The sequence below is a fragment of the Balaenoptera borealis genome (assembly GCF_965194805.1).
Source record: "Balaenoptera borealis genome assembly, chromosome: 8".
NCBI lineage: Eukaryota > Metazoa > Chordata > Mammalia > Artiodactyla > Balaenopteridae > Balaenoptera > Balaenoptera borealis.
This window is the reverse complement of record NC_138865.1, coordinates 31089909-31112599: the sequence shown is the minus strand read 5'-3', so window position 1 is coordinate 31112599 and position 22691 is coordinate 31089909. Positions and strand designations below refer to the sequence as shown.

The 22691-nt window shown below is 38.8% G+C and overlaps 1 protein-coding gene across 1 annotated transcript in view; it reads right to left on the bottom strand.

Annotated features, from left to right (window-relative positions):
* Window positions 1–11326, bottom strand: part of LOC309633750 (contactin-associated protein-like 3) — an 87043-nt gene extending 75717 nt beyond the window's left edge. Inside the window, exon 1 of the transcript XR_014247708.1 lies at window positions 10650–11326. The gene's annotated coding sequence lies outside the window, so the exon portion shown is untranslated. The remainder of the gene's footprint in view (window positions 1–10649) is intronic.
* Between the last annotated feature and the right edge of the window lie 11365 nt (window positions 11327–22691).

The following is a 22691-nucleotide window of genomic DNA, read 5'->3' as shown; positions in this document are numbered from 1 at the left end:
TGCCAGAGGGGAAAAAAAACAAGACAGTAACTTCTTTGTAGAGTTCCAAGAATATACACAAAATATATAGGGGAAAAAGGAAAATTTTATATTTTAGAATTTGGATCCAAATGACACCTAAAGTTTTAAAACAATTAATTCCTGGTAAATATTTTCAGCTTTAATCTACTGAGGTACACTATTACAATATAGCATTGCTGTTTAATGTAATGTTTACCTAAAAATTATTTAATTATTAATAGCAACAGTTCACTGAAATCTTGGGTCTCTGACCAAAAAGTTTCCATAAAACAATCATTATGTTTAATTGTTCATGTTTATTCAAAAATACAGGCCACTGCTGTTACAAGAGTAGAAAACCCAATCATTTTAGGAAGTGTGTGTGTGTGTGGGCGCATGCACACGCATGCGTGCACGCACATATTGAACAAGTAAATAAAAAATTAGATTACTCTTGAATAAAGCAGGGCATTCTCAGGTATCTCATTAGATACAGATATAAAGATAAAATAACTATTTGGACGTGAAAACAAAGACTATTACAAGAGACAAAGAAGCACACTACATAATGATCAAGGAATCAATCCAAGAAGAAGATATAAAAATTGTAAATATTTATGCACCCAACATAGGAGCACCTCAATACATAAGGCAAATGCTAACAGCCATAAAAGGGGAAATCAACAGTAACACAATCATAGTAGGGGACTTTAAAACCCCTCTTTCACCAACGGACAGACCATCCAAAATGAAAATAAATAAGGAAACACAAGCTTTAAATGATACACTAAACAAGATGGACTTAATTGATATTTATAGGACATCCCATCCAAAAACAACAGAATACACTTTCTTCTCAAGTGCTCATGGAACATTCTCCAGGATAGATCATATCTTGGGTCACAAATCAAGCCTTGATAAATTTAGAGAAAATTGAAATCATATCAAGTATCTTTTCCGACCACAACGCTATGAGACTAGATATCAATTACAGGAAAAAATCTGTAAGAAATACAAACACATGGAAGCTAAACAATACACTACTTAATAACCAAGAGATCACTGAAGAAATCAAGGAAGAAATCAAAAAATACCTAGAAACAAATGACAATGAAAACACGATCACCAAAAACCTATGGGATGCAGCAGAAGCAGTCCTAGAGGGAAGTTTATAGCAATACAATGCTACCTCAAGAAACAAGAAACACCTCAAATAAAAAACCTAACCTTACACCTAAAGCAATTACAGAAAGAAAAACAAAAAAACCCCAAAGTTAGCAGAAGGAAAGAAATCATAAAGATCAGATCAGAAATAAATGAAAAAGAAAGGAAGGAAACAATAGCAAAGATCAATAAAACTAAAAGCTGGCTCTTTGAGAAGATAAACAAAATTGATAAACCATTAGCCAGACTCATCAAGAAAAAAAGGGAGAAGACTCAAACCAACAGAATTAGAAATGAAAAAGGAGAAGTAACAACTGACAATGCAGAAATACAAAGGATCATGAGAGATTACTGCAAGCAACTCTATGCCAATAAAATGGACAACCTGGAAGAAATGGACAAACTCTTATTAAAGCACAACCTTCCAAGGATGAACCAGGAAGAAATAGAAAATATAAACAAACGAAACACAAGCATTGAAATTGACACTGTGATTAAAAATCTTCCAACAAACAAAAGCCCAGGACCAGATGGCTTCACAGGGGAATTCCATCAAACATTTAGAGAAGAGCTAACACCTATCCTTCTAAAACTCTTCCAAAATATAGCAGAGGGAGGAACACTCCCAAACTCATTCTACGAGGCCACCATCATCCTGATACCAAAACCAGACAAAGATGTCACAAAGAAAGAAAACTACAGGCCAATATCACTGATGAACATAGATGCAAAAATCCTCAACAAAATACCAGCAAACAGAATCCAACAGCACATTAAAAGGATCATAAACCACGATCAAGTGGGGTTAATCCCAGGAATGAAAGGATTCTTCAATATACGCAAATCAAACAATGTGATACACCATACTAACAAATTGAAGGATAAAAACCATATAATCATCTCAATAGATGCAGAAAAAGCTTTCAACAAAATTCAACACCCATTTATGATAAAAACCCTCCAGAAAGTAGGCATAGAGGGAACCTACCTCAACATAATAAAGGTCATATATGACAAACCCACAGCCAACATCTTTCTCAATGATGAAAAACTGAAACCATTCCCTCTAAGATCAGGAACAAGACAAGGGTGCCCACTCTCACCACTATTATTCAACATAGCTTTGGAAGTTATAGCCACAGCAATCAGAGAAGAAAAAGAAATAAAACGAATCCGAATCGGAAAAGAAGCAGTAAAGCTGTCCCTGTTTGCAGGTAACATGATACTATACATAGAGAATCCTAAAGATGCTCCCAGAAAACTACTAGAGCTATTCAATGAATTTGGTCAAGTAGCACAATACAAAATTAATGCACAGAAATCTCTTGCATTCCTATACACTAATGAGGAAAAATCTGAAAGAGAAATTAAGGAAACACTCCCATTTACCACTGCAACAAAAAGAATAAAATACCTAGCAATAAACCTACCTAAGGAGACAAAAGACCTATATGCAGAAAACTATAAGACACTGTTGAAAGAAATTAAAGATGATACAAATAGATGGAGAGATATACTATGTTCTTGGATTGGAAGCATCAACATTGTGAAAATGACTATACTACCCAAAGCAGTCTACAGATTCAATGCAATCCCTATCAAACTACCACTGGCATTTTTCACAGATGTAGAACAAAAAATTTCACAATTTGTATGGAAACACAAAAGACCCCAAATAGCCAAAGCAATCTCGAGAAAGAAAAACGGAGGTGGAGGAATCAGGCTCCCTGACTTCAGACTATACTACAAAGCTACAGTAATCAAGACAGTATGGTACTGGCACAAAAACAGAAATATAGATCAATGGAACAGGATAGAAAGCCTAGAGATAAACCCAAGCACATACGGTCACCTTATTTTTGATAAAGTTGGCAAGAATATACAATGGAGAAAAGACAGCCTCTTCAATAAGTGGTGCCGGGAAAACTGGACAGTTACGTGGAAAAGAATGAAATTAGAACACTCCCTAACACCATACACAAAATAAACTCAAAATGGATTAAAGACCTAAATGTAAGGCCAGACACTATCAAACTCTTAGAGGAAAACATAGGCAGAACACTCTATGACATAAATCACAGCAAGATCCTTTTTGACCCACCTCCTAGAGAAATGGAAATAAAACAAAAATAAACAAGTGGGACCTAATGAAACATCAAAGCTTTTGCACAGCAAAGGAAACCATAAGCAAGATGAAAAGACAACCCTCAGAATGGGAGAAAGTATTTGCAAATGAAGCAACTGACAAAGGATTAATCTCCACAATTTACAAGCAGCTCATGCAGCTCAATATCAAAAAAACAAACAACCCAATCCAAAAATCGGCAGAAGACCTAAACAGACATTTCTCCAAAGAAGATATACAGATGGCCAACAAACACATGAAAGAATGCTTAACATCATTAATCATTAGAGAAATGCAAATCAAAACTACAATGAGATATCATCTCACACCAGTCAGAATGGCCATCATAAAAAAATCTACAAACAATAAATGCTGGAGAGGGTGTGGAGAAAAGGGAACACTCTTGCAATGTAAATTGATACAGCCACTATGGAGAACAGTATGGAGGTTCCTTAAAAAACGAAAAACAGATCTACCATATGACCCAGCAATCCCACTACTGGACATATACCCTGAGAAAACCATAATTCAAAAAGAGTCATGTACCACAATGTTCATTGCAGCTCTATTTACAATAGCCAGGACATGGAAGCAACCTAAGTGTCCATCGACAGATGAATGGATAAAGAAGATGTGGCACATATATACAATGGAATATTATTCAGCCTAAAAAAGAAACGAAATTGAGGTATTTGTAGTGAGGTGGATGGACCTAGAGTCTGTCATACAGAGTGAAGTAAGTCAGAAAAAGAAAAACAAATACTGTATGCTAACACATTTATATGGAACCTAAAAAAAAAAAAAAAAAAGAATGGTCATGAAGAACCTAGGGGCAAGACGGGAAAAAAGACGCAGACCTACTAGAGAATGGACTTGAGGATACGGGGAGGGGGAAGGGCAAGCTGGGACAATGTGAGAGAGTGGCGTGGACATATATACACTACCAAATGTAAAACCGATAGCTGGTGGGAAGCAGCCGCATAGCACAGGGAGATCAGCTCAGTGCTTTGTGACCACCTAGAGGAGTAGGATAGGGAGGGTGGGAGGGAGGGAGACGCAAGAGGGAAGAGATATGGGGGATATGGGGATATATGTATACGTATAGCTGATTCACTTTGTTATAAAGCAGAAGCTAACACACCATTGTAAAGCAATTATACTCCAAAAAAGATGATAAAAAAAATGTCCATATTTGCAAAAAAGAAAAAAAAAAGATAAAATAGCTATTTGGTATTATTTTCACAAGGTACAACTAAACATTTCTTTAAAAATTTTTCTGAAGAGGGTGTTTTTTTCCCTTTCTGTACAAAACTTCCAAACTGTGCTGGTGTACAGCACTCATGTCAAACAGAAGGTGAAACATTTTAATTCTGCAGCAAGTGGAAATTAAAAATTCACAGAATTTGTTGAATTATACCAGGTATGGAAATGGCCTCCTCTTTCGTAAACCTGACTATATGTATATTATACATAAGACTACATATAAGCATTATATAAGATTCTAGAACTTAAAATTAGTTTATAAAAGATACAAATCTGTTAACCTAAAAGGAACTCCAGATTTTTATAGAAAATTCATGATAAGATCCAATTTCATTCTATTTAAAAATCTGAGAAATCGACAAATATTTTAATCACTTACAGGAAAATGTTTCAGTTATTTATCAGCAACAATAATTGGTGAAAGTTTCTATGTATAATAATAGTAAGATGTTAAGGACATGAATTATATTGTGTCACCCAAATCCACCCAGTGGTGCTACTCATCATCCTTAACAGTTTTCACAGGTCTGCTTCTGCAAGCCAACAGTAGTCTATAAAAAAAATAGATTGGGTAAAAAAATCCCCATGCTTAAACAGCCTCATACACCTATTCTAAAGTACAAACAAACTTTCACTGTTTAACCAAGAATATTCTCACTATCAGATGAAAGAACAATGAATGAAAAAACATGCAATCATATTAAAACATGAAACAGAAAACAGGACTTTTTCTGAGGAGGAAAATCAGTTTCATGATTTTGAAAAGCACACAAAATATCACATTTAATTTATTTTCTACTGATCATCCTTCTATTTATAACGCAGTACTTTATCTCAATTTTTAAACAATGTCCATGGTTAAATTCTACTTACGTCCCAAAGAACATTAGCAAGATTTTAGTCTCCCTCTTCATCCTCTCCACTCATGTTTTACGATGGTTTAAATAATAGTTTCTCTTAAAAAAGTTATTTTCCTTCAGAACTTATACTTGTTTCTATATTTCTTTTTGCTTCTTGTATTACAGCTCTGCTGAAGTTAAACTAGCTCTCATTCCATTATAGCAAATAAGTTTATATCATCATTATTTTTGGTGGTTTAAAATGTGACCATGTTTCTAGGTATTTTTTTTTAAATTATTGTTTTCCATTCATCTAACTCAGCACAATATGAGCTTTTATAAGTGAGATACATTATTGCTTTTCAGTTTTAAGAAATTTTATTTTTATGTTACTAATTCTTTTAAATTTATTGAAACTGGTTTTATGGTTAAGTAAAAATGTCAATATTCCACATGTAATTGAAAAGCCTGCATAATATTTTCTGTTATATATATATCAAAATCAAAGTTGGAAATAATTTATTCAAATCTCTATATCCTTATCACTTCATTTTATTTTATTTTATGCTTATTTGTCTCTTTTTCTCAGTTATTTTCTCCTCCCCTCTCTTCTTGCTTTCTGTTGAACAGACTGAAATCTACCCCCATCCCATTCCATTTTTCCTACTGGTTTGAAATGTATATGTCTTATTACTCTTAAGTGGTCATCCTTAAAATTTTACACTGCATTCTGCTTAACAATTTAACAAAGCCTAAAATTAAACAAAATAATGCAGGGACCTTAGAATGCTTTAAGTCTGGTAAGCCTTTTCCAACTATATTTTCAATTGTTCACTTAGATTTATCTTGTCTTCTTCCTTTGAATTCCATCAACTTCATAAAGATGTTGTTGTACAAACAGCTTTATTACTGTTCAAATATGTGATTCTACCTGAGGACCTGCCATTTGTTTCTAGCTACTAGATTATAAGTACTCATAACTGCCCTCTGTAATAATTTTCTTTCTTGCTAAGTATATCCATTAACACTTCTTTAGTGAAGGTTAATTGGCCTTAAATGCTCTTTGATTTTATATTTCTGTGAATGGCTTTATCTTACCTTCATTCTTCAAAGAGAAAGAAAGTCAATGAGTCTACAATTCTTGGTTGGTAATTATTCCCTCTCAGAACTTTAACAGTTCTTGTCTCTGATTTTGTTTGTTTATTTGTTATACTTATCTTTTATCTGCTTTTAACATCTCTTGATTCTGGTGTTCTACAGTTCCAATATAAAGTGTTGTTTTGGGTGGGAATTTATTTTCCTTTGTATCACTAGGGATTTGAGAGGTTTCCTGAATCTAAACATTGGTGACTCTCTTCAATTCTGGGCAATTCCCATAGATTATCTCTTAAGTATTTCTTTTTCCCACATGCTGTTCCTTCTAGAACTCAGATCAGATACAAAAATCAATCGCTTTACCCTGTCCCCTAACCTGGCTTTCATATTTTCCATCTCTTCATCTCTCTGTGCTGCATGCTGGTTATTTATTTCAAATGTGTCTTCTAATTTGTTGAGTCTCTCTTCACCTGTGTCTAATCTGCTGTTTCAGCATTCACTAAATTCTTTATTTCAGTGATTACATTTTTCATTTCTCAATACTACTCTTTTTCAATTCTACTTGATCATTTTGATAGTCTCTTATTCTTTCCATTCTTCTACTCTTTTATTTCTTTATACATATAAAACAAATTTTATATCCTAAATCTATTTCAATATATACATTTATTTTGGTCTAATTCTGTAGTTTATTATTTCTGATGATTCTTCCTCTTGCATTTTATGTTTTTATTTTTATTGTGAGCATATGTTTCCTGGAAATGGATCTGTAAGAGCCTAGATGACTATATTCAACAGGAAGACAAGACATGGAGAGAAAGTGCCAGAAGTAGAGGGAGGGGTAACTGAAAGTCCTGATGGAAGAATGCCAGTGTAGCTAGGTGGTGGTTGTAGTTTAGGGTCAGTTAAAGGAGGGACTAGGAACAGTAAGTGAAGGGAAGGGACCTTTCAAGGAATAAATGTGTGTGTGTGTGTGTGTGTGTGTGTGTGTGTGTGTGTGATGTGAGGGAAGATTCAAAAATCTTTACCCAGAAAAGCAATATCATCAGGTAAGTGGTCTTTAGAAAGATTATTCTGGGAGCAGAATAGCAAATGGATCAGAAGGAGGTGAGGTAGAGACAGGAAAATCATGAAGACAACAATAGTAAATGCCAGATTTAGAGGGTTTGAATAAGTCAGTGATGGGATGACTGAAGAAAAGGGGACATGAGAAAATTCAAGAGATGGGGCTAAACCTAACCTTTCACAATCAAACAGTAATGCTCTCTTTCCAAGGATCCACACCAAAGTTTTCATACCCATTCTAAGTGAGATGACATTGCAAAGCATACAAAATATGTTTGACTTGGACACTAACACTCATTTCACTATCATAAATGTCAAACAACCCATATTGATGGTCAGATACTATATGTCTCAGAATACTTCATAAAAAACAGCCAGATAACAAGCAGTATATGTTTCAGGAGCATATTGTCTTGATCTGGGGAGTCCTTTTCAGCTAATGGAAAAATATATAAAACCGAAAGAAGTCAAAGTTGCTAGTGACAATTTAATCCAAATAGCTTAATCTGAAAAGCTTTATTGCTTAGAGAGATATAATATTACAGAAAGCTGAAACATATCAATGTACTGTTAGAGTTTCTAATTCCATGACATAAACTTATTTTTAAATATTCTTCTTTTGTAATATTGTCTTAATCTTGCAGTATTAGTGATAATACTTTGAATAATGGAAATACCCAGTATAAATGCCTTTCCCTAAAATTGCTTATCTGATTATTCTACCCAAAGTCATGGACCAAAGTCACATTTCTGATTTTACACTTGAGATCAACAGGAGCAATAGTAATGGCTAAAATTCACTGAGGACTTACTATGTTCCAGGCATTATTTATATATATTAATTACTTTAATCTTCATAACAAGTCTATGAGATGGGTTATAATTATTACTTATATTTTTGGGGACAAGGAAACTGAGACACAGAAAGGATAAGCAAATTACCCAGGGTCACACAGCTGGCATTAATCAGTGGAAGCAGAAACCTAATCCAAACATTCCTTTCATAACCACTCCACTCCACTGCCTATCTGAAAGTGTGACTCATTATGTTAGTACATCTTGTTGACTTTTATAGTTTTATGCTGTTTGAAGGAGTGCTGCTGGAATCATTTTCATTTATATACCTCCACTGGGCCCTTCTATGTAATTCTGAAAATACGAACGATCTTTGTTTGAAAATAGAGGTAGTCTTTAAGTGATAGCATGTGCATTTTGTCATGCCTTTGAGCTAGCTAGTCATAAAACTTCTCAAAGATAATAACAGGTTTTGTTGACAATAATGGCCAGCCATAAACAGACTCAGAAATTCCTCACCCTAGACCAGGGGGTCAAGTCTGCAAGCACAATGGGAGCTTCCACTTGTTGTTGCAGGTTACTGGACACAGAGTCCATGGTTCTCACTCCCAGAGGCAGCTGTGACCCAAATGAATTTAGCCTCATGGGTGTCAAGGAGACAACTGGACACCTACACTGAAGTGCAATGGCCACCTGTGCACCTGCAGGCCCTCTGCCCTGATGTGCAGTGAGCCTTTCCCACCTGGATTAGATGCTGCTTCCAGTATCAGGTAGACACTGTGAACCAGGCTTGTGGAGAATGCCAATTACACACTGCCCCCAGGCACCTCTGTTTCAGGCTCCTCCTGAATACGGAGCCTTGCTGAGATCAGACTTGATCAAGATCTCCCTAGATAACAGTCATCTTGCCTAATAATACCTGCCAGAAGGCCTCCTCTTTGCTGCTTGTTGGTCTTTGGTAGTTCCCCTGACACCTGGCCTTTTCAAGCTCTCCCTCAGGGCTTCCCAGCAACTTTTAGAACAGGCACCATGCTTTTTATCAAAGCCTTGGGTCAGAAGTTATGTCAGGCATTTTCCTACTGGAAGAAAACAAAACACTCAAAATCAGCCAATGGATCTTTCCATGAACAAATCAGTTGGCTAGTAGAGAGCTCAGGGATAGTCACATAAAAATTCATTTTTATTAGGCCACCTAAAAAATGATTATAAAATACACAGGGGGATTCTGCAGATATTCTATATACTTTCAAGGTAGCATATTTAAAATATATTAATTTCTCCATTTATTTGGTACTTACTGAGTACCATCAGCAAAGCACTGCAGGAACAAAGAAGCGTGATTCTGTTTTCAGGAAGTTTAAAATCTGATTAAGGAGGGAGACATGTAACCAAGCATCTGTTCTATGAAGCCAGTAAGAGCCTGAAAGCTAGTGCTTTTCATAATAGATGTTAAACTAATTACCTAAATGGATTGTGCATTTTGCTTTCTTGTCAAAGTGATGCAGTCAAAGCACCTGGTCAAGGATCAAGTTGCAATCGCTTCCTGGCTCCACCACTGGTCATGAGGGCCAACCTTTCCTGTCACAGTAGCTGGATAAGAGCAGTCACAACACAGACAAAACAGTGGAAGTCAGATCTGGGGATCTTGCTGGATGTTTGGGGAAAGAGAATCATTCACCTTTTTACTTATCCAACAAATATGTATTGAGAACCCACTGTCTTCCAGGACCATCCTGTGCTCTGGGGATTAGGAAGTAGGAATAACAACAAAAAAGAAAGAGGAAGTCTCTGCTTTCTTGGAGCTTGAGTTGAGGGAATAAACAAATAAATACATGCTTAGTGCTTCAGGGTAATAAGGACCAAAGTCCAAATAGAGGAAAGCATTCTCTCTACCACTGTGATTAGGAAGGTCGACCTTGGACATGGAGCTACCAAGCAGATTCCTGCCTGAGCATCAAGATCACACTGGGAAGACAGAGCGGAAACATGAAGAGAGGCTGATCCTGATGGCACAGCCTCATCTGGATCTAACCTTGCCTGAAATGCAATGATGTGAACCAACAATTCCCCGTTTTGTTGAAGTCACTTGCCAATACCCCAGTCCTTCACACTCCCATTTCTTATTATTCCACATGGAATCAAACAACCATTAAGTCCTGAAAGTGTTCTTTGTGTGCAGTGTCACGTTTTCATTCTCACTGCCATCCTCCCACTTCAGTCCCTCTTACACCTGGGAAATGGAATAACAGTGGAAGACCTCAGGGGGATGGATCCCACAGGAAGTAGTGAAGGAGGAAGGACACCTCTTTGGCTGGCCAAATCCACGCAAGTCAACCCAGGAAGTCATTCGGCATCACCTCCATCTAAGAAAATGGAAGAAGATGCTCATGAAGGCTCTGGGCATGTTGATGCTGGGGGTTGGCAAGGAGGCCTTGGGAGGGTGGGTAAGCCAGTCTCATCCCTAGGGAATTGGGATGGTGATTAAGATACAACATATGTCCTTTTCATGCTCAAATGCGCAATAGCCTGCAGGATGTATCTTCCCACTCCTGCTTCACCTTGCAGCAATATTCATGAGGAAAAGGAACTTTTCCTAGGCAAACATGCAGCCTATCTTCCAACAAATGAATCCTATCACTTAGAAGAAGAACAAGTGAAATCAGTCCATAGCGATGCAAATCTCCCAAAGATCAGGTTTTCAGGTTTCTTAAAATAGATCAGTAGTTCATCATGACAAAAGAATAGTAAATAATTATGATCCAAAATTTGTTCTTCTAAACTGGAAAATCAATATTATGTTTGTTAACCTTGTACCATAGTTCAAAATAGATCATTTGACTTACCTCTAATAGGTAATTGACTCTGAGATCTGTCAATTCTACTGTGTTCTATGCCAGAAAAAATATTTTTCAAAAATGTTCCTTGTCACTTTAAGAAAGCAAAGAGTAATTTGGCGTTTGCTCCCTTAAACTCTCTTATACGTACCTTAATTAAACTCTAGTCAACATATCCTCTTTCAGTCCCCCCAATTTTTTAACCCCTCGCGATGACGGCATGGTTCACACCATAGAAAAGGATGTGCTCTGAAATGTCAAGGCTCACAGGTTTTCCTATCAGAACTTCTGTGAATCGAGACTTCCCTGGTGGAGTAGTGGTTAAGAGTCCGCCTGCCAATACAGGGAACACGGGTTCGATCCCTAGTCCAGGAAGATCCCACATGCCGCCGAGCAACTAAGCCCACGCACCACAACTACTGAAGCCCTTGCGCCTAGAGCCCATGCTCCGAAACAAGAGAAGGCACCTCAATGAGAAGTCCGCGCACCACAACAAAGAGTAACCCACGCTGGTCGCAACTAGAGAAAGCCTGTAGCCTCAGTGCCGCCATGAAGACCCAACACAGCCAAAAATTAATGAATGAATTAATTAATTAATTAAAAAAAGAAAACTTCCATGAATTAACACAACGTTGCAGAGAAGCCTAAGAATCACAGACACACAGCAGCTAGCCAGCTTGATGACTTTACACAGCTATATTTTTCTTTTTATGTTGTATTATTATACTTTTAGTGTACTTTTAGTGTATAGCAATGTCCTTATTCTCAAGTTTCTGATCATCAAAGACACAGCAAACGTAAAGCTATATGACAAATCCTTAATTTTGATAATCTCCAAACATTTGAACAGATGTCTATAGAAACATATTATTTTTCTTACATCAGCCAAATCTGAGACATTAAAATAGTTAACAGTTCTTAAAATATTTTCTTCCATAATAGAAGTTTATATGAAAATTACTTTCTTTGACCTGAATCAAATTACTGAATTATTTTCGCATGCTAATCAGATTCCCTTTATTATATCTACCCGCCTTTAAATCAAAAGCCTACCAGCCATTCCTTAGAACTGTAGTAACAGGAACCAGGACCTGGCAAGGCCTCAGAGGCAGGTTAAGTGCTGCTGGTTCTAACGGTGGCGGCACAGCAATACCCTAGAACACAAAACCCCTCCGACACGTGAAGCCAATAGTTTCAACTGGGCTTCAACTGGGTCAGGGCAGATGGCTTTGTATTTCCTGATTGCTCACATGCTCAGAAATCCAAAGTGGAGAATATCCGTTCTGCATGGTAACAAGTAAGAAATAGCTCAATCCCACGTAACTGGATCGTCACCTAATCCAATCTGTGCCTCTCTTACAGCTATTGACAGTGGTTTTTAATTCCTTCAGCAGGTCTCTCTACCCAACCAGCCTCCCTTAAGACACACAAACATACGTACACACACATGGTTCATTCTGCCACTTCTCCCACCAATTCACCACTCCGAGGAAGAGTGTATTTAGCTAAACTTTATCAAGCTCTTTGGCTGCCTGAGGATTTAGAAAATAAAATAAAAACTAATTACCACCTTGAGAACTGCAGGTGGCACCTGGTCTTATGTCTCAAGGCAGCAGGCCGCTCCTGCATCATCCAAGCAGCAATGTCACTGCTTGCTCCTAAGCTCCAGAGAAACCCTCTGTTGGGTCTCGAACACCCCAAGTAATGAGATGCTACTGAAACGAGCATGTGGGGACCCTAGGTCTACGCCACAGCGTTAAGTGGCTTCTGAGGTTATCGAAACTGCCACTGATGCCAAACAAGGTTCACCAGCCCCTTCCTCCCACAGTGGTCCAGTGAACACGGGGCATAAAAATTCCTTCTCCACAGGTGACAGCCACTAAGGCCAGAGATGGAACCACAGGTGATACAACTTAGGAACACATAAATTTAAATATCTGATACACCATTTACCATATCCCTAAAATGACTCATCCGAAAGGATCATATTTGCCAGTTTAAAAAACAAACTTTTTTCAAGTTTCTCTCCATGAGTTAGCTATAACTAGCACATCCTCCATGAGTATCTTTTCCTGATGTACTACCGAGTAAAAACTTAATAAAAGCCATAGCCTAGATAAAATATATCATTTTTTCATTTGTGATTAACAGCCTTGGAGGGAGGTTTTTTTTTTAAACTGGTCCATTAAACGGGCATATATTTAAATAAAAATTATATAGTTTCTAACTTTAAACTACTCAAAATTTCAAGTACTTTATGTTTCAATTCTATTTCAAATCAGTACACTGAAAATACCCATTACCTGGAAACTAAGGAGAATATTTTTATTTTTTATGGCGAGCCAGACTCCCTATATTATTATTGAAAAGTAAAGTTTCTAATGAACCAGAAAGGAAATTTATTGTAAAGCAACACTCAAACTAAGCACATGTATTATCACACAAGGTTATGTGTACACCTACCAGACATGTGCAATCTCTATGTCAAAGCATTATTTTCAAAAAGTTAAAAACACAACACGTACAAATATAGAACAAATGCATGCCAAAGAATCATAAACTCATTAATGACTAATCCAGTAAAAGAGCATTTTGAGAAACTAGGAATTTACGGGCATTTATAGAAGAACATTAGAATGAGATTGCTAGGTTACAAAAAAACTGATCAATGTCCTACAGGGCAATAAAACCTTTGTAGTTACCATATGTACCTGAAAAAAAAAAAAAAAGAAATCATCAATTTCAGCGCCTAAACTCCAATCAAATGGTAAATGACCAAGTCAGACATGGGTGCATTCTTCTAGGTAATTAAACAATCATGTGGGCCTATTAAACAATGTTCCTGCATAATGTCAAAAGGTCACTCTATCATACCCTCTCTTTTTTTAACTTTTTATTTTACATTGGAGTCTAGTTGATTTACAATGTTGTGTTAGTTTTTACAGTATTTACAAGTTGTGTATAACTTTAATTAGCACACAGATTTTAACCTTGTGCCATGTAACTCAAACTGGAAAAAACAAGTATGATATTTTGAAGGAACGTATTACGTATGGTTTCCTGCCTCTCAGAAATAGGTAGACATAAATAATTCAGTTTTTAAAAGTTATTCAGTATGATGCAACAGAGCCTATAGCAATCAGCACCGCAACGGGCCCCAGGTAGGCAGATTGAGTGGGGACACTTTGGAAGTTACTCTGAAGAACTTTGTATGTTGAAGCCAAGCCTTTAAAGGCTCTGAAAAGTTAAGTGGGGAGAAGATCCAGAGGTTAATTTCATATTTGTTTTTCAGGATTAGAATTAGAATTGCAGGTAAACCCTGGATCTATTCATTCCAAATTGTTTGAACTCTTTTATACTTTTATAAGTATACTTTTATATTCAAATTCTGGTTTTGATTTAAAGGGAAAAATTCAAATTCAAATTTGCTCAGTTAATTGAGATTTTTGTCAGTGAATATGTCCTTTATTTAGTACTCTTGAATGATTTGGGGTTTTTTTCCAAATCAACTCAAAGGAGCAGACATTCTTGAGCTCCAGTCTTCTCCCCAGAACAGGCTTTCAGGCGTGGGAGGGTCACTGATAATGTGGCTTTAGGGTCATTTTGTTTGTTTGTTTGCTTAAAGAGTCTCCCCCAGTTGCATAAGCTTCAGGACCCTCACAGCTCCAGCCTTGCCTGTCACTTGTGTGTGTGATTGTCACATGGACTTTGTAAGTTTTTTTGGAGGAAAAAATGTTGTTTTCCCGAAGTTTTCAAAAATATTCTGACCTCAGTATTTCTGGGAAGTTTATTCAAATATGATTTAAAAAAAAAAACGGTCCGTTTACCCGTTTGTTGAAGACTCTTTCCAACAAGTCCAAGCTCCAGTGCTTACTAAATACCTCTCTCCATATTCTATGCTCATTTTCCCCAACAGGTTTCACTGAATCACGAATGGATTCCCCATTCACCTGCTCTAGGGGCACATCTTCTGATAGGCTCCCTCCCTAAACCAAGGAACCTATTACATATGGTCTAATGCCTTTCAGAAATAGGTAGACATAAGTAATTCAATCTAAATATCAACCAAAATACTGACATTTTCTTATTCAGATTATATCTCTTCTTCCTCCCCAAAGATCTGAAAATTCGTAAAGAAACAGTAGATTCACAAGGATAATCCTGATTAACTTGGAGGATTCGACTCACTCTAGAAAACCACTAAGCACACTATTGAGACAAAAAGAAGCCTGCACCAATTAAAACAGTAGCAGGATTTTAGTCCATATTACCCAAGGTGAAAACTTCTTTATGGACTGTATTGTCTTAGCACACATGGCATTACTTGAGATTGACTGTGCTCACATAGCAATAGAATATGTTGATGACACTTAACAAATAATTACAAAGAATCTGTGCCCATTGAAATGACAGGAGTTCTGACAAACAATACCCTTGAGAAGAGACATTGGATAAACACACTATTAGACATTCACTTAAATCAATTCTCACGATTTTATACTTCTTAGCAGTTGTAGCATTATGTTCAGTTCCTCCATTCTGCAATTCATGTATTTTTATACCAAATTCTTAAGGTTAATCATGTTATTGGGTTAGGATAATTTATACAACAAGTGTCTCACTATTATACTGTGTATGTTATTTTTCTTTTCAAAGAATAATATTGTGTGATAATATCTATTAGAGGATCATATTAATAAACTTTCATTAAAGATGATACAGTAACACTTTAGCACATAAGGAGCCACTGCTCCAGTGAAGAAAGGATTCAAATCTGATACAAATCTTCAAATTGAGGTGCTAATATATTTGCCTAGATCAAGCACTAGGTATTACATGAACAGCACATGTTTGTCTCCCATGCTGGCCAACAAAATGGGCTTGATCTGCTCCCCCAACCAAGGGCAGCGACCTCTCATACATATGCAGGACGTAACAGGGAGGAGACATTGTTGGATAAAAACAAATCCTGATTACCACTCCTAGAACAGTGATTCAAGTTGTGTGCCCCACCTGGAGTGGGCCAGAAATACATCTTTTATTCTCACAACAAGAAGGGCACTTTTGACAGGGGAAGGAAACAAAAGAAGACTTCTAGAGAAAATTACAAGTACTGAGATTTAACAAGGTGCGGATGAGTGTGTAACACTCACTAAATTGAACCCCTGGGTCTACAAATATCATCATTTACGTCAAATAATCACCATCAACAGCGGCTGAAATGTCTAACACTGGCTTCAGTCCTTTTCAGAGACTTCAGTCCTTTTTCTTTTCACTGGGGAGTAGAGTTAGGGAGGACAGCAGCTACTAGCTATAGCTGGCACTTTACTTATATGGGGGAAATAATTCAGCTGTAAATTAACTTCCAATTGTGTTGTTCCTTAATCGGGAAAGAGTGAACATTACTCCTCAAAGTGACATGCGATCCAGGAGACAGATTTACAATACTAAATATGCAATCAAAATACTGACATTTTCTTATTCAGATTATATCTCTTCTTCCTCCCCCCCCCCAAAAAAAGATCTGAAAGTTCATAAACAAATAGTAGATTCACAGGGATAATCCTAAAACAGAGAGCTACTGCCCTCTTCCACTTGTGGCTCATGGTAGGAAGTGAGCAAACCAACCACTGTCTGCACAACAACTTCTGGAAAACAGGGCTCTAACTTGGAATCTATATTCTAACTTTCCTCTTGCATTCCATTTAAGAGGATAACTCCATTAGAATAACACTTTCATCTTGACTAAATACCAAGAGTTCTAGAAGGCAGACCAAGTAGAGATGCACAATTTTTAAATATCAGGTCCTAGAGGATGCTGTCCATTCAACTTGTTTTATCTTCAAAAAGACAGAGAATAAGAGAAAAAAAAAAAAAAGCCCATGTTTTTGGCTATTTAGAAACATTACTCTCGCCCTGTGTAGACTCCTCCGGACTTAAAATTTCCCATTAATTATAAAGATTCATGTCAAAACATGGATAATTTCTGAGATGTCAAATGTTTCAACCAAGTCCTGTATGAGAGTATGTCTTATGCCAGAACCTCACCCAGGTTGACACCCCCCCCCCCCCCCGCGTCTGTCTGACTAATTTACTACTGAGAACCAGTTGTAAATAGAGGAAAAATGTCACTGTATCCTTTTGGGGAGAAGATCTTTACCTTTTTAAAAATTTACATACAGTTCTCATTATTTTATCAGGGCTTAAGAATATTTCATTTTTGTTAGTTTTAAAGTCTTGTCTGCAAAGATTACTTGAGTTCTTAAAACACTTCTTAGGAATAAAAGGTTAGCGATCAAAAGACTTGAGAAAATGCTCGTGTTCGTGATTTCTTGTTGATAACCTAAATCCCATCCTGCTGGCAAACTCCTCTTTAGAATTTCTCAAATGATGGGACAGGACTAAAAGAACCCTCTACCTTGATTTATGTAGTAACAAATTTCAAATATGGGTTTGAAATACCTTGCTTGTATATACATCTACACATACAAACAAACACCTCCCAAATATTCGAGAGTTAAGGAAAAATCCAATTGGTCAAATTAGCTAATCTAGACTATAATACGATAGTATTATATGTAATATTATAATAATAATAATATATGTAATATATATAATATATGTATTATATATATAATAGTAATTATATATGTAATCTAGACTATCTAGACTATCTAGACTACTATATATATGTAATATATATAATATATATATTATATATATAATAGTAATTATATATGTAATCTAGAGTATATAGACTATCTAGACTATTACATATTACTATAATATGTAATCTAGACTATAATACGATAGTAATATATGTAATATTATACTGTAATATAGATTATTATAATATAATAATCTATATTATAATACTATAATATATAGAATATAATAGTCTATAATCTAGACTATAATTACCTCTACTGCCACAAAGGATACTGTCAAATGAGATTAGCAAGCAATTATCAAACACAGTTTGTGTACCCTCTATGAATCTTTAAGTCTGCAAAGACATTTAAATATATACTTGACACTTGAACAACTATAGTAGCCAGCTTTGCGGTGATCAAGGACTCTATAGTATCTAAAATGTTCTTAGCCATGCAAATTTACATAGGTACTTTTAACTTACTGAACTTTTCATCAGAGTACTAAACACATCTAAATAAAACAGAGGCTGAAAAGTGAAAACTAGCATTGACATTTGAAGAGTCAGCCAGAGACCCAGACGAACTGAGCTTAGAGATATATTCAATTCAGAAAAGGATATCTGCCTGGAGATTCAGACATGGAGCACCTCAGAGCATGTGACTCTTAAAAAAGATGCTCAGTATGAAGAACATGATACCTCTGTGGATTTCAGGGAATAAAATACAAACAGAAAATAAAGAAATATCAAAATAACTGATCTTGCAATATCCTGTAATCACAACTAAGGAGACAAGAAAGGCAGCACAGCACTCTGCTTCTCTTATAAGGGAAGGATTTTTGAAGCCATGTTTCCTTTAAGTAAGAGTGACCTCTGGTGACTTTTTAATTGCACCTCAGTGTACTAGGTTAAGTTATTCTACAATTCTTTTATACTAGCAAATCATTTAGTACTACATTTTTAATTTCTTAGCAAAGTGATAAATGCTTTACTGCAGGACCTAAGGCTTTCATGTAAATGCCTCCATTGTAATTAATTCATGGAAACTGTGCGTGTAGGGCGCACGTTGAGATTCCCCTTAGCTCTAGTGCAGGGCAGGATATGCTCCTCACCAGGGCCTGGAAGCACCCACTTTCTTCCGAGAAAACGCATTTTCTTCCAGAGCCATGCCTGGAGTGAGGACAAGTCCGACAACCACAGTGTTTTTCAGGTAGCTTCAAGGCCGCATGAATGGAGCTTTCAAGACGGGAAAACAAGGCTTGTCTCCTAAGGCCGCCATTTCCAGGCTGACACGCAGAAGAAGCATCTGTGGTTTCTAGCAGGTCAAAAGAGACCTAGCTCCTCACTGGGTCCTTGGAGAATCAACTTTTCTATGCAGGGTGTTCTGCGTGTAGCGAACTGCCTAAATGAAAGAATTCCCTAGGTGTCCTGGGCTCCTGGGCATCTTCCAAAAGCCTGCGGCGTTACACCAGAAAGTGTGCTCTAGTTGCACTTGGACCACAAGCCGACTCTCTCCTAGAGGTTGGTTGATTTCAGCTAGGAGCTGGTAGAAGGAACTGTAAGCAAAGAGTTTTCCTCAGTACAGCTCGGACTACTGTAAACAGGCAGACTGGCATGGCATGCTGCACCTACTACAACCGTGTTCCTGAGGCTGTTGGTGAGCTGAGGAAATCGAGCTCCCCCGAGGGAGCGTGCATCATGCTGCCCTTCACTCGGCACAGACACGGGGACTCCGAAGGGCCTACGTGTCTGAATGTTGATCTTCAACTCAGGGGAGCCTGGGGGTTACTCAGTGTCTTTGTACGGAAACGGGTGCAGACGCAAGGGAGCAGGAGTCCTGAGAAGATTAGTACCGTGAAACTAATGCAGAAGTGCGACTAAGGCCTCACGGAAGCTGCGCACTCCTACCCTGCTGCATGGCATATCAGGGCCCTCCTTCGAAGTTAGGCCTCACTTTGAGATTCCCTTTAGCTATAGAACAGGACAGGATGAGCTCTGACCGAGAAACTGGGATACCCTGTTTCTTCGTGAAACCTCTTTTTCCCTCTCATAGCCATGCCTGCCGTGAGTATAAGGCTGACAACCACAGTGTTTTTAAGGGATCTTCAAGGCGCAGAAGAGGAGCTTTCAAGGTGGGAAAACAAGGCCAGTCCCATCAGGCACCATCTCCAGGATGACACTCAGAGTAAGTGTCTCAGGGTACTGGCAGGTCAAAAGAGACCTAGCTACCTCCCTGGCTCTTCCCTGATTCAACTTTTCTACACAGGGTGCTCTGAGTGTAGTGAACTGCCTAGACGAAAGAGGGCCCTAGGTCTCCTAGGGTCTGGTGCCTCTCCCAAAAGCCTGAAGTGTTCCACAGAAAACTGTGCTGTAGTGGAAGTTGCAATGCAAGCTGCCTTTCTCCTTGAGATACGGTGACTTAAGCTATGAGGTCCTAGAAGGACTTGTAAGCAGAGAGTTTTTCTCAGTACAGCTCAGACTAGGGCAACGAGGACGACTTCCACGACATGCCTGACTTTCTAGAACCGTGTTCATGAAACCTTTCGGTAGTTGGGGATATCTAGCTCCCCGAGTAAAGCGTGCAGCGTGTTACCCTTCACTCGGCCTACCCAGGGGCATCCTGACGAGCCTACGTGTCTGACCGTGGCCCAGCAAGCCCAGGGAAGCCTTGGAGTACTCAGTGTCTTTGTATGGAAACGAGTGCTGCCGCGAGGCATCTAGGAGTCCTGAAAACCTTACTAGCGTTCATCTAACGCAGGAGAACTTCTAAGGCCTCATGGAAACTGTTGCACGCCTACCCCGCTACTTGGCACATCAGGGCCCACCTTCGAAGTGAGAGCTCCCTTTGAGTTTCCCTTTAGCTATAAAACAGGACAGGATGAGCTCTGACTCGGAAACTAAAATACCCTGTCTCTTCGTGTAACCTCTTTTTCTTCTAACAGCCATGCCTGCAATGAGTATAAGCCTGACAACAACAGGGTTTTTAAGGTAGCTTAAAGGTGCATAAGAGGAGCTTTCAAGGTGGGAAAACAAGGCCAGTCCCATCAGGCACCATCTCCAGGTTGACACGCAGCGTAAGTGTCTCTGGCTTCTGGCAGGTCAAAAGAGACCTAGCTACCTCCCTGGCTCTTCCCTCATTCAACTTTTCTACACAGGGTGCTCTGCGTGTAGTGAACTGCCTAGACGAAAGAGTGCCCTAGGTCTCCTAGGGTCCTGTGCCTCTCCCAAAAGCCTGAATTGTTCCACAGAAAACAGTGTTGTAGTGGAAGTTGCAATGCAATCTGCCTTTAATCTTGAGATACGGTGACTTGTTATGAGGTCCTAGAAGGACTTGTAAGCAGAGAGTTTTTCTCAGTACAGCTGAGACTAGGGTAACGAGGACGATTTCCATGTTATGCTGGATTTTCTAGAACCGTGTTCATGAAACCTTTCTGTAGCTGGGGATACCTAGCTCCCCGAATGAAGCGTGCAGTGTGTTACCCTTTACTCCGCCTACCCATGGGCACCCTGACAGGCCTACGGGTCTGACTGTGGCCCAGCAAGCCCAGGGAAGCCTTGGAGTACTCAGTGTCCTTGTACGGAAACGAGTGCTGCCGCGAGGGGTCTAGGAGTCCTGAATACCTTACTAGCGTTCAACTAAAGCAAGAGAGCGACTAAGGCCTCATGGAAGCCGTTGCACGCCTACTGCGCTACATGGCATATCAGGGCCCTCCTTCGAAGCGAGGGCTCACTTTGAGTTTCCCTTTAGCTATAAAACAGGACAGGATGAGCTCTGAATCAGAAACTGAAATACCCTGTCTCTTCGTGTATCCTCTTTTTCCCTCACACAGCCATGCCTGCAATGAATATAAGGCTGACAACCACAGTGTTTTTAAGGGAGCTTCAAGGCGCATAAGAGGAGCTTTCAAGGTGGGAAAACAAGGCCAGTCCCATCAGGCACCATCTCCAGGTTGACACGCAGCGTAAGTGTCTCTGGCTTCTGGCAGGTCAAAAGAGACCTAGCTACCTCCCTGGCTCTTCCCTTATTCAACTTTTCTACATAAGGTGCTCTGCGTGTAGCGAACTGCTTAGATGAAAGACTGCCCTAGGACTCCTAGGGTCCTGTGCCTCTCCCAAAAGCCTGAAGTGTTCCACACAAAACTGTGCTGTAGTGGAAGTTGCAATGCAAGCTGCCTTTCTCCTGGAGATACGGTGACTTCAGGTATGAGGTCCTAGAAGGACTTGTAAGCAGAGAGTTTTTCTCAGTACCGCTCAGAGTAGGGCAACGAGGACGAATTTCATGGTATGCTGGACTTGCTAGGACCGTGTTCATGAAGCCGTTGGTGAACTGGGGATATCTAGCTCGCCCAAGGAAGAGTGCAGCGTGTGACTCTTCACTCGACCTACGTAGGGCCACCCTGAATGGCCTACGGGTCTGAGTGTGACCCAGCAATCCCAGGGGAGCCTCGGGGTACTCAGGGTCGCTGTACGGAAACGAGTGCTGCCGCGAGGGCTCTACGAGTCCTGAAAAGCTTACTAGCGTTCAACTAAAGCAGAAGAGCGACTAAGGCCTCCTGGAAGCTGCTGCACGCCTACTCCACTGCATGGCGTATCAGGGCCCTCCTTCGAAGCTAGGCCTCACTTTGAGTTTCCCTTTAGCTAGAGAACAGGACAGGATGAGCTCTGAATCAGAAACTGGAATACGTGTTTCTTCGTGAAACCTCTTTTTCCCTCTCACAGCCATGCCTGTCGTGAGTATAAGCCCGACACCAACAGTGTTTTTCAGCTAGCTTCTAGGCGCATAAAAGGAGCTTTCATGATGGGACAGCAAGGCTCGCCCCATCAGGTCCTGTTTCCAGATTGACACACAGCATAAGTAG